At 43.3% G+C, this 10,440-nt stretch overlaps 1 protein-coding gene across 1 annotated transcript in view; it reads right to left on the reverse strand.

The window, feature by feature from the left end:
* LOC114657331 (protein phosphatase 1 regulatory subunit 26-like) overlaps nucleotides 1–824 on the reverse strand; it is a 72,363-nt gene extending 71,539 nt beyond the window's left edge. The window contains exon 1 of the mRNA XM_028809090.2: nucleotides 639–824. The gene's annotated coding sequence lies outside the window, so the exon portion shown is untranslated. The remainder of the gene's footprint in view (nucleotides 1–638) is intronic.
* Nucleotides 825–10,440: the final 9,616 nt, after the last annotated feature.

Below are 10,440 nucleotides of genomic sequence, written 5' to 3' on the forward strand. Positions count from 1 at the left end.
GAGAAAAGAAAGCAGCACTGGCGCGCTTGCCGGCATCATGGCCCCGGTCGGCTTCACTCCTCAATCTCCCCGGAGGACGCTCGACAACGCGCTCCCTTCTGAATTGAATGTAAAACCAAGACTGTCATGACTACGGATGTGGCCGCGCTTATCGAAGCCGCCGTTTTTGACGTCAGCTTCCATTTTTTTTTTTATCCCCCCCTCCCACCACCATCTACAGTGGCGGCGCGGCACCGGCATGTCCCAGTATCTTTCTCTCGGCTCAGGCAGCGCTGCTGCCCGGTGAGGAGCGCTAAGAGACACCGCAGAGTGCAGAGCGTCTCTCCAGTCACCCGGCCGGCAGCCCCTTCCGTTACTGCTACTTTGGCACTGGTTGCTCTCGAGCCGGCAGCTCTGTTAATATTTTCGAAGCTGCTGAGGGCTCCCACTAAAACGAGCTGATTTAAAAGTTTGTACAACAGCCGGCACACGCGGGCCTGCGAGCCTGCCGGCCGGCCACCCGCCCATCTGACTCCCCCCCGCCGCACCCGGCCATCGCCGCCGAGAGAAAGGCGAGACGCGGCTTCGTTTCCAAACAATGTGCCACCCCGGCAGTCGTTTTTTTTTACCGCAGAGTTACGAAGCAAATGTGCTCTTACCTGCCGACGGTCGACCTTCAGTACGCGTCCTTTTCTTCTAATGGGTAACACCTCGGAGAAGGAAAGAAAAAAGAAGAAGAACGATTTCCCTCTTCCTTCGTTTTCTGGAGCTTCCAAGTGACCGCACCGCACAGCCCGCGTACGCGCATGCAGAGCACGACACGGCAGACACCCCCAGTCCAGCCCACTAACCTTCCGAGGGGAGAATTAAAGGTACAGCCTGCACAACTCCGTCCTCCGAGCGAGCGAGTGAATGAGTGAGAGCTGGCGCGCGCCTGCCGGCAGCGACTCCACTTCCCGCTCCAGTGCGGCGGCGATCAGAGGCAGCGCTCCGCAGTGCCACTGCAACCGGCGGAGGGGAAGTATGGAGCATCGCAGAGCAAGAGCGGCGCCTGTGCTTTTCTAGCGGAGACGCCGTGATCGTCATGATCAGTAAGTACTGTGGGAGACCATCGGAGAAACATACGAGCAATGGCAGTGTTAGTAGCCGCTCCTTCGCACGGCTGTGTGCGCCTGTTAGTGTTCGGTCTCGCCGAGATGAACGTTATCAAGTCGATTAGGTCGTGTTTTTAAAATGACGAGCAGAAGAACACCTTTAGAAACATAGAATTCACTCCATCGCATCGTCTTTTTACCGACTTGCTTGTCCACTTTAGATCTGGCAGCGATGGGTGGAAGGTGGGAACCAACTCTGGACGGGGCGCCAAGTCCATCCCTCGCTCATATTGAACTCACGCTAAGGTAAAACGTCCGCAGCCGACATTTCTTTCTCTAGTCCATTTTCATACACACTATATTACCAAAAGGATTGGGACCCCTGCCTTTACACACACATGGACTCTTGTTCAGAAAGTGGACGCCATTTGGTTGTCTCACAGTAATTAAGATTAGGTACATAAGTAGGATTCATATTTCTGTTGTCATTTTAGCCCTAAAATAGTAACTTAACATCAGGGACCTATTTTATTGACCTTAAGGTTAGTGTTTGGCCGAGGGGAAGGCCGTCTCAAGTGGCGTCCGCTTTCTGAACAAGAGCCCACACGTGAACTTTAATGACATCCCATTCTTAATACATAGGTGTTAATACGGAGTTGGCCCAACAGCTTCATCTCTTCTGGGAAGGCTTTCCACAAGGTGTAGGGTTGTGTGTTTATGGGACTTTGTGACCAGGAGAGCATTGGTGAGGTCAGACACTGATGTTGGACGAGAAGGCCTGGCTCAGTTGCTCGATTTCCTCCCAAATTTGCTCTGTTGGATTGAGGTCGGGGCTCTCTCTGTGCAGCCACACTAACCTCGCTCCTCCATTTCTTTATCGACCTTGCTTTGTGCACTGGTGCATGCGCAGTCATGTTGCCATCTACAAAGTGTTCTCACAAAGTTGGGAGCATGAAATTGTCCAAACTGGCTTTGTGTGCTGAAGCCTTAAGAGTTCCTTTCACTGTAACTGAGGGGCCAAGCCCAACCACACACTATAAACTTTCCACTTGGCACAATGCAGTCAGGCGAGTCCCGTTCTCCTGGCCAGACTCGTCCATCAGATTGTGTTATTCGTCACTTCAGAGGACACGTCTGCACTGCTCGAGAGTCCAGTGGCAGGCGGTGGGCTTTACACCACTGCATCCAACGCTTTGCATTGCACTTGATGGTGTCAGGTTTGGCCATGGAGACCCATTCATTCCATGAAGCTCTCAATGCTGCACTGTTCTTCAGCTAATCTGGTGGTCTGTAGCTATGGACTCTGTAGTAGAGGCGGCCTTAGGGGTGTGTGTGTGGGGGGGGGGGCTAGGGCCAGTTACTTCAAACGCTGCCACCGGTATGTATGGACTGTATAAACTTGTGTGCGAATTCAATAAAAACAAGGTTAACATACACACAATTTTCTCATTACAGTATTCAGATACATTTTTTGTGAGATAACACGCGGACTTTATCTTCTCTCTATATATACAATCCTAAGCCTAAAAGTGCAACGATTTTATGTCCCGTTTCATGCCATGCTTTAAACCGGGCTTATTTTAAAACCTACATACAGTATATATGTTTGGTGTCATTCTTTTCAGAATTTATCGAACTTTAATGTCATGTTGTTAGATTTTCAGATTCTTATTTCATTTTTAAATTATAAACTGAAAAATATCAAGAACTCACGTCCCGCAAGACAAGAGTTTGTGCCAAGAGATTTAACCACACCCGGGGCAGATGCAGCAGATGATGATGATGTAGATGATGATGCAGATGATGATGATGATGTAGCTGCAGCAGCTGATGATGATGATGATGATGATGATGCAGCAGATGATGTAGATGCAGCAGCAGCTGATGATGATGATGTAGATGCAGCAGCTGATGATGATGATGTTGTAGATGCAGCAGCAGCTGATGATGATGATGTAGATGCAGTAGCTGATGTAGATGCAGATGATGTAGATGCAGTAGCTGATGTAGATGTAGATGCAGATGCAGCAGATGATGATGATGATGTAGATGCAGCAGCTGATGATGATGATGATGATGCAGCAGATGTTGTAGATGCAGCAGCAGCTGATGATGATGTAGATGCAGCAGCAGCAGATGATGTAGATGCAGCAGCTGATGTAGATGCAGATGCAGCAGATGATGATGATGATGTTGTAGATGCAGCAGCAGCTGATGATGATGATGATGCAGATGATGTAGATGTAGATGCAGCAGATGATGATGATGATGATGCAGATGATGTAGATGCAGCAGCTGATGATGATGATGCAGCAGATGATGTAGATGCAGATGCAGCAGATGATGATGATGATGCAGATGCAACAGCAGATGATGATGATGATGATGATGTAGATGCAGCAGCTGATGATGATGATGCAGCAGATGATGTAGATGCAGCAGCTGATGATGATGATGATGTAGATGATGATGCAGATGATGATGATGATGTAGCTGCAGCAGCTGATGATGATGATGATGATGATGATGCAGCAGATGATGTAGATGCAGCAGCAGCTGATGATGATGATGCAGATGATGTAGATGCAGCAGCTGATGATGATGATGTTGTAGATGCAGCAGCAGCTGATGATGATGATGTAGATGCAGTAGCTGATGTAGATGCAGATGATGTAGATGCAGTAGCTGATGTAGATGTAGATGCAGATGCAGCAGATGATGATGATGATGTAGATGCAGCAGCTGATGATGATGATGCAGCAGATGTTGTAGATGCAGCAGCAGCTGATGATGATGTAGATGCAGCAGCAGCAGATGATGATGATGCAGATGATGTAGATGCAGCAGCTGATGTAGATGCAGATGCAGCAGATGATGATGATGTTGTAGATGCAGCAGCAGCTGATGATGATGATGCAGATGATGTAGATGTAGATGCAGCAGATGATGATGATGATGCAGATGATGTAGATGCAGCAGCTGATGATGATGATGCAGCAGATGATGTAGATGCAGATGCAGCAGATGATGATGATGATGCAGATGATGCAGATGCAACAGCAGATGATGATGATGATGATGATGTAGATGCAGCAGCTGATGATGATGATGCAGCAGATGATGTAGATGCAGCAGCTGATGATGATGATACAGATGATGTAGATGCAGATGCAGCAGATGATGATGATGATGTAGATGCAGCAGCAGCTGATATCGACGATGATGATGATGATAATGCAGATGATATAGATGCAGCTGATGTAGATCCAGCAGCAGATGATGATAATGATAATGCAGATGATGTAGATGATGCAGATGCAGATCAAGTAAAGTTTCCCATTATATCAAGAGGGGGTTTTGGAGGAGCAACCACATCTCCTTGTGGTGCGTTCAGCCCCCTCTTCACAATGCGAGTGGCAGAGATGCGAAGTGGCTGCCGCATAGCGCAGGCCGGGGGGGTTGGTGTGTGAAGCGAGCAGGGGTCGAACTCCCTAGTCAAAGTATAACAATATAATCTATTAAAGAAGTGCGCCACGATCTCCTCCACTTATGGCGTCGACAGCGATACGGCTAAACCAGTGCTCAAACGTCGCATGCCCGTTCCTTAACCAAACACTTTCCGCGCTGTTTCATCTCGGCCTGCTGTGGCAAGCTGAACCAAAGACTCGACTAAGAAATGATAGCAGGCTGTCCCGACACGAAGGAGTCTTAAGCGACAAATGTTGGAGCGTAAAATGCACCTTGAAAGAAGGCTCTAGGAGTCGAAGGATAGGCAAACAGAGGAATTTGTTTTATTGCAATAAAGAATAAGTTGGACCCAACCCAATCAAGTTGAGCCCCGGTCAAGCCAAAAGTTAGAGTTTAAATCGCCATTACTTATCATCCTGACCTCACTCATTCGCTGCTTACCCCGACTCCCCATTCCGGCTGGCCTCTCTCAGGCCGTCCTTGTAGCCACCCTCATATTTCCTGTATCTTGTCATTCAGTATCATTCCTTGCTGCCCTTATTTCCTGGCCGGCTCCTAACCAGTATGCGTTCCCCCTTTTCTGACCTCGGACTTACCCCATTCATCTTTCTCCCCATTCTCCGTCCTTTGAGTTATGAAATATTCGTCACTCCTGTCTGATCTCATTAACAAAAAGAAATACATTCCATTCCAGCTTTACAAAGAAAACTAGAGGTGTGGGAATTCTAATACATAGAACAGTCTCATTTGTAGCATCAGATGTAGTATCTGATCCTGAAGGGAGATATGTGATTGTCATGGGCAACTTATTTAACTGTAAAGTGATTTTGATAAATGTTTATGCACCCAATGTCGATGATAGGGAATTCATGCAAAATATGTTTGCATCTATTCCCAATGTGAATACTCATAAAATTATAATGGCCGGGGACTTTAATTGTGTTTTAAATCCACTCTTAGATGGGTCTTCTGTCACAGGGGGGATGACATCTAACACTGCAAAGACAATTGCACAGTTGTAACTGACCACAACTTATCAGACCCCTGGAGGTTTCTAAACCCAAACTCAAGAACATATTCCTTCTACTCACCAGTGCATCACTACTACTCAAGAATTGATTATTTCTTTATAGATAATAATTTCTTTCCTGTGGTTAAATCTTGCAAGTATGACACTATTGTTATTTCTGACCATGCCCCTCTGATCTTGGAGCTGAAATCATTATGCCCCACATACTCATCTCACAGATGCCGTCTTAACCCACTTCTATTAGCAGATGAGAACTGCACAGAATTTATATCCAAACAAATCAGTTTCTTTATAGAAACAAATACATCCTCAGAAGTCTCTGCAGGAATACTCTGGGAAACTCTAAAGGCCTTCCTAAGAGGACAGATTATTTCATATCTTTCCCACAGAAATAAATCAGAAACCAAGAAGGTATCGGAGCTAACCAGCGAAATTACTAGAATAGATGAAGAACATGCCAGGTGTCCAAGTGAAGCTCTTCGTAGGAAAAGACAGGCTCTGCATTCAGAAGTCAATCTCCTAATGACCAAAGAAACGGAACAACTCATTTTTAAATCAAGACATCATTACTATGAACATGGAGAGAAAGATATTAAGCTCTTAGCTCAACAAATCCACAAGCAAGAAGTTCGCAATACAATCCCAGCAATCACCAAAACGAACAGAGATAAAATCATTGACCATAAAAATATAATGCACACATTTAGAGATGAGTATAAATCCTTATATTCTACTGAGCTCAAAGAAGACAACACACAATCTGATGCATTTCTGGATACATTACAGATACCACTAATTGATACTTTTATTGCAGAGGAATTGGATAAACCTCTGGCGCTATCAGAATTACTAGATGCTATAAAGTCACTTCAGAGCGGAAAAGCAGCAGGCCCAGAATGCCACCCCGTCGAATTTTATAAGAAATTCTCCATTCTGCTAGCTCTCAGAAGCTAAAGACAATCAAATTCTACCTCAAACCTTTCCCCAAGCATTAATCAGCATCTTTCCTAAACAAAACAAGGACTTATTGCAATGTGCATCGTACAGACCAATTTCACTTCTGAATAATGATGTTAAGATACTCTCCAAAGTCCTAGCTAGAAGGATGGAGAAAGTGCTGCCTTTGGTAATATCACAAGATCAAACTGGATTTATTAAAGGCCGACACTTTGCTTCCAATCTCCAACGCCTGTTTAATGTAATATATTCACCTGAAAAGTCAAACACTCCGGAGATATTATTATTGTTGGATGCAGAAAAAGCATTTGATTTGATTGAATGGAACTACCTTTTCACTACATTAGAGAAATTTGGGTTTGACCCGAATATTTGTGTATGGAGCAAACTACTGTTTACCAATCCAGAAGCTTCAGTTTGTATTAAAAACATTTGCTCAGACTACTTTAAACTGGAACGTGGTACCAGACAAGGATGCCCCTTGTCACTACTGCTATTTGCAATTGCCATTGAACCACTGGCAGTTAACTGTCGAAATGCTTATCAGATAAAGGGGATTTTCAGAGGAGGACTGGAACAGAACATTTCTCTCTATGCAGATGATATGGTACTGTATATATCAGACCACAAAACACTGTGCCTGCAGTCTTAACAGCACTTACAGAATTTCAAAAGATCTCTGGTCTCAGAATTAATCTGAATAAAAGTATACTCTTTCCAATGAATTCTCAAGCATACAATATTAGAAAGGACACCTTCCCTTTTATTATTGCAGATCAGTTTAAATACCTAGGGGTAAATTTCACAAATAAACACAAAGCTCTTTATCAACAAAATTTCGCTGTCTGTATGGAAAAAATTAAGCAAGACTTGCATAGACGGTCAACCCTCCATCTCATGCTAGCTGGAAGAATTAACGTTGTTAAGATGAATATCCTCCCTAAGCTTCTCTTTTTATTTCAAAACCGTCCAATATACATCAATAAATAATTCTTTAAGCAATTAGATTCAACCATAACCTCATTTATTTAGAACCTAAAACATAAACATATCCAAGGAGCGACCCTACAAAGACCTCAGACAGAAGGTGGCATGGCTCTACCTAACTTTCAGTTTTATTACTGGGCAGCAAACATACAAGCTATAAAAACCTGGACACAAATAGATGAACATACACAGGCTTGGTCAGCAATAGAAATAAAATCCTGCAGTAATACATTCTCTATATTCCCTGCTTTGTGCCCCAATGAATGCAAGTTATCGCCAATATACTAACAATCCAATTGTGCTTCACTCACTCAGAATATGGAACCAATGTAGAAAGCATTTTAAGATGGAGAATCTTTTATCTGTGGCACCACTGCATGAGAACCACCTTTTTCAACCCTTGCAAACGTATGCAGTTTTTAAAATTTGGAAAACATATGGGATTAAATTGCTTAGAGGTCTTTATATAAACGACATCTTTGCATCCTATGAACAATTACATTCCAAATTTAATTTTCCAGCAACACATTTCTTTCACTGTCTTCAAATTAGAAACTTTGTCAAACAGAACCTGCCCGATTTTCCACATCTCCCACCTTCCTCTATGCTGGAAAAAATATTGCTCAGTCTCGAGAACTCAGAAAGCATTTCTTCAATATATAAAAAAAATATTTTACAGTCCTTCCCTTTTAAAGATCCAAGAGGACAATGGGAACAGGATCTCTCACTCACCATATCAGAAAAGGAGTGGAAGGTAGCAATGCAGAGAATTGACTCGAGCTCCATATGTGCAAAGCATACAATTATTCAGCTCAAAATTATATAATAGATAGATAGATTTGAAAGGCACTATATAATAGATAGATAGATATTTATGAAAGACAAAATATAATAAATAGAGAGAATTTGGTATAGTAGGCAAGATAGATAGATAGATATGAAAGGCACTATATAATAGATAGATAGATGTGAAAGGCACTATATAATAGATAGATAGATAGATAGATGTGAAAGGCACTATATTATAGATAGATAGTTAGATAGATATTTTATTAACCCCAAGGGGAAATTCCCATACTCCAGCAGCAGCATACTGATAATAAACAATATTAAATTAAAGAGTGATAACAATGCAGGCATAACAGGCAATACCTTTGTATAATGTTAACGTTTACAATTAGGATCTCTCTGTAAGATAGTCCACGATCCATGCCACCAGGTATGAATCTACTCCCATCTCTGTCAGCTTGTACCTAAGGAGCAGAGGTTGGATTGTGTTGAAGGTGCTAGAGAAGTCCAGAAACACAATTCTTACTGCACCACTGTCTCTGTCCAAGTGGGAGAGGGATCGGTGTAGCATGTAGATGATGGCATCCTCCATTCCCAGCTTCTCCTGGTATGCAAACTGCAGAGGGTCGAGGGCGTGGTGGACCTGTGGCCTCAGGTGGTGAAGCAGCAGCCGCTCCTCCATCGATCACACCTGTCTCGCTTGAAATTGTCCAAAATGTTTCCAGGGCAAGATCCAACCTGTGAACGCTGCAATCAAGCTCTAGCCTCACTGGTTTTTCCTTCACATGTTTTGGGCCTGTACCAAATTAACATCATTCTGGACAAAACTTTTTAAGTGCCTTTCAGACAGCCTTGGGGTCCCAATCCCCCCTAATCCACTAACAGCTGTGTTTGGTGGGCTCACAGATGGGCTTAAAGTGGAGAAGGACAAACAAACTGTGTTAATGCCTTCACTACACTATTGGCACGTAGACTTATTTTGCTAAACTGGCAGAATCCTAACTCTCCTCTTTTAAGTCAGTGGGTAACTGATGTTTTATATTATTTGAAATTGGAAAAAAATCAAATTCTCACTTAGAGGATCTGTGCAGAACTTTTTCAAAACCTGGCAGGATCTAATCAATAATATTTTAGAATAAGCTCTTAAAGCACTGAGGAAGTAGATTCTTTTTCTTCTCCATTTATCTTTGTCTGTCTATTAAACTCATCAATTTATTTATTTTTACTATTTTTAAGTTTTAGCCCGTTGGCCATGCTCTCTTTCTCAGGGTTGGAGTTGATTTGTTTTCAGCCCTATCATTTCTTATATATTTGTATGGAATGATTATAATAAAATTATTAATAAAAAGAAAGAAAAAAAAGAAATACAGTGGGTATAGAAAAGAATCCCCCCCTTTGAAATATTCCCATTTGATTTGCTTTACAGTCTTAACACACACACTAATATTCCTTGCCAGCTTTACTTACTCAATGCCACCTCTAACATCCAAGTGAAAGAAATCACAGCTACAGTTCAGAAAAATGATAAAAAAATCAAAAACAAGACCGACTGAGATTAATAAAGGACCCCCCCCCCCCGCCAAACTCAATCAGGTGTCAGTGCCCCCCATTCCCATTGCGGTTACTGGCTGTGCTCAGTTGTAATGAGTGTGATTAGTGAAGCTGTTCCTGGTCCATTCATTCCCTTCCTTGGCAGTGCCACTGACAGCACACAACTGACTATGGGTGGCAAGACACTTTCAGAAGATCTCGGGGACAGAGTTGTGGACGGACATAAGGCAGGAGATGGAGACTAAAACATCTCAAAGGCTTTATCAATCCTAATGAGCACAGTAACGTCCATCATGAAGAAGTGTTTGGTACTACTGGGACCCTCCAAACTGGATGGAAGAGCAAGGAGGAAACTGGTAAGTGAGGCCAATGGCCACTTTGTAGGAGTTACAGGATTTGATGGCACAGAGTGGTCATTAATGGTGTGCATGTGACAACAATTTGACAAGCGCTCCACCATTGTGGCTTGTTCGGGAGGGTCGCACTTCTCAAGAAAGGCCACATTAAGGCTCGTTTGAGCTTTCCCAGAATGCACCTTGAAGATTCTGATGCCAAGTGGAAAATAGGTCTTATGGTCAGAGGAGA

The sequence above is a fragment of the Erpetoichthys calabaricus genome, chromosome 9 (genome assembly GCF_900747795.2).
Source record: "Erpetoichthys calabaricus chromosome 9, fErpCal1.3, whole genome shotgun sequence".
Classification (NCBI taxonomy): domain Eukaryota; kingdom Metazoa; phylum Chordata; class Cladistia; order Polypteriformes; family Polypteridae; genus Erpetoichthys; species Erpetoichthys calabaricus.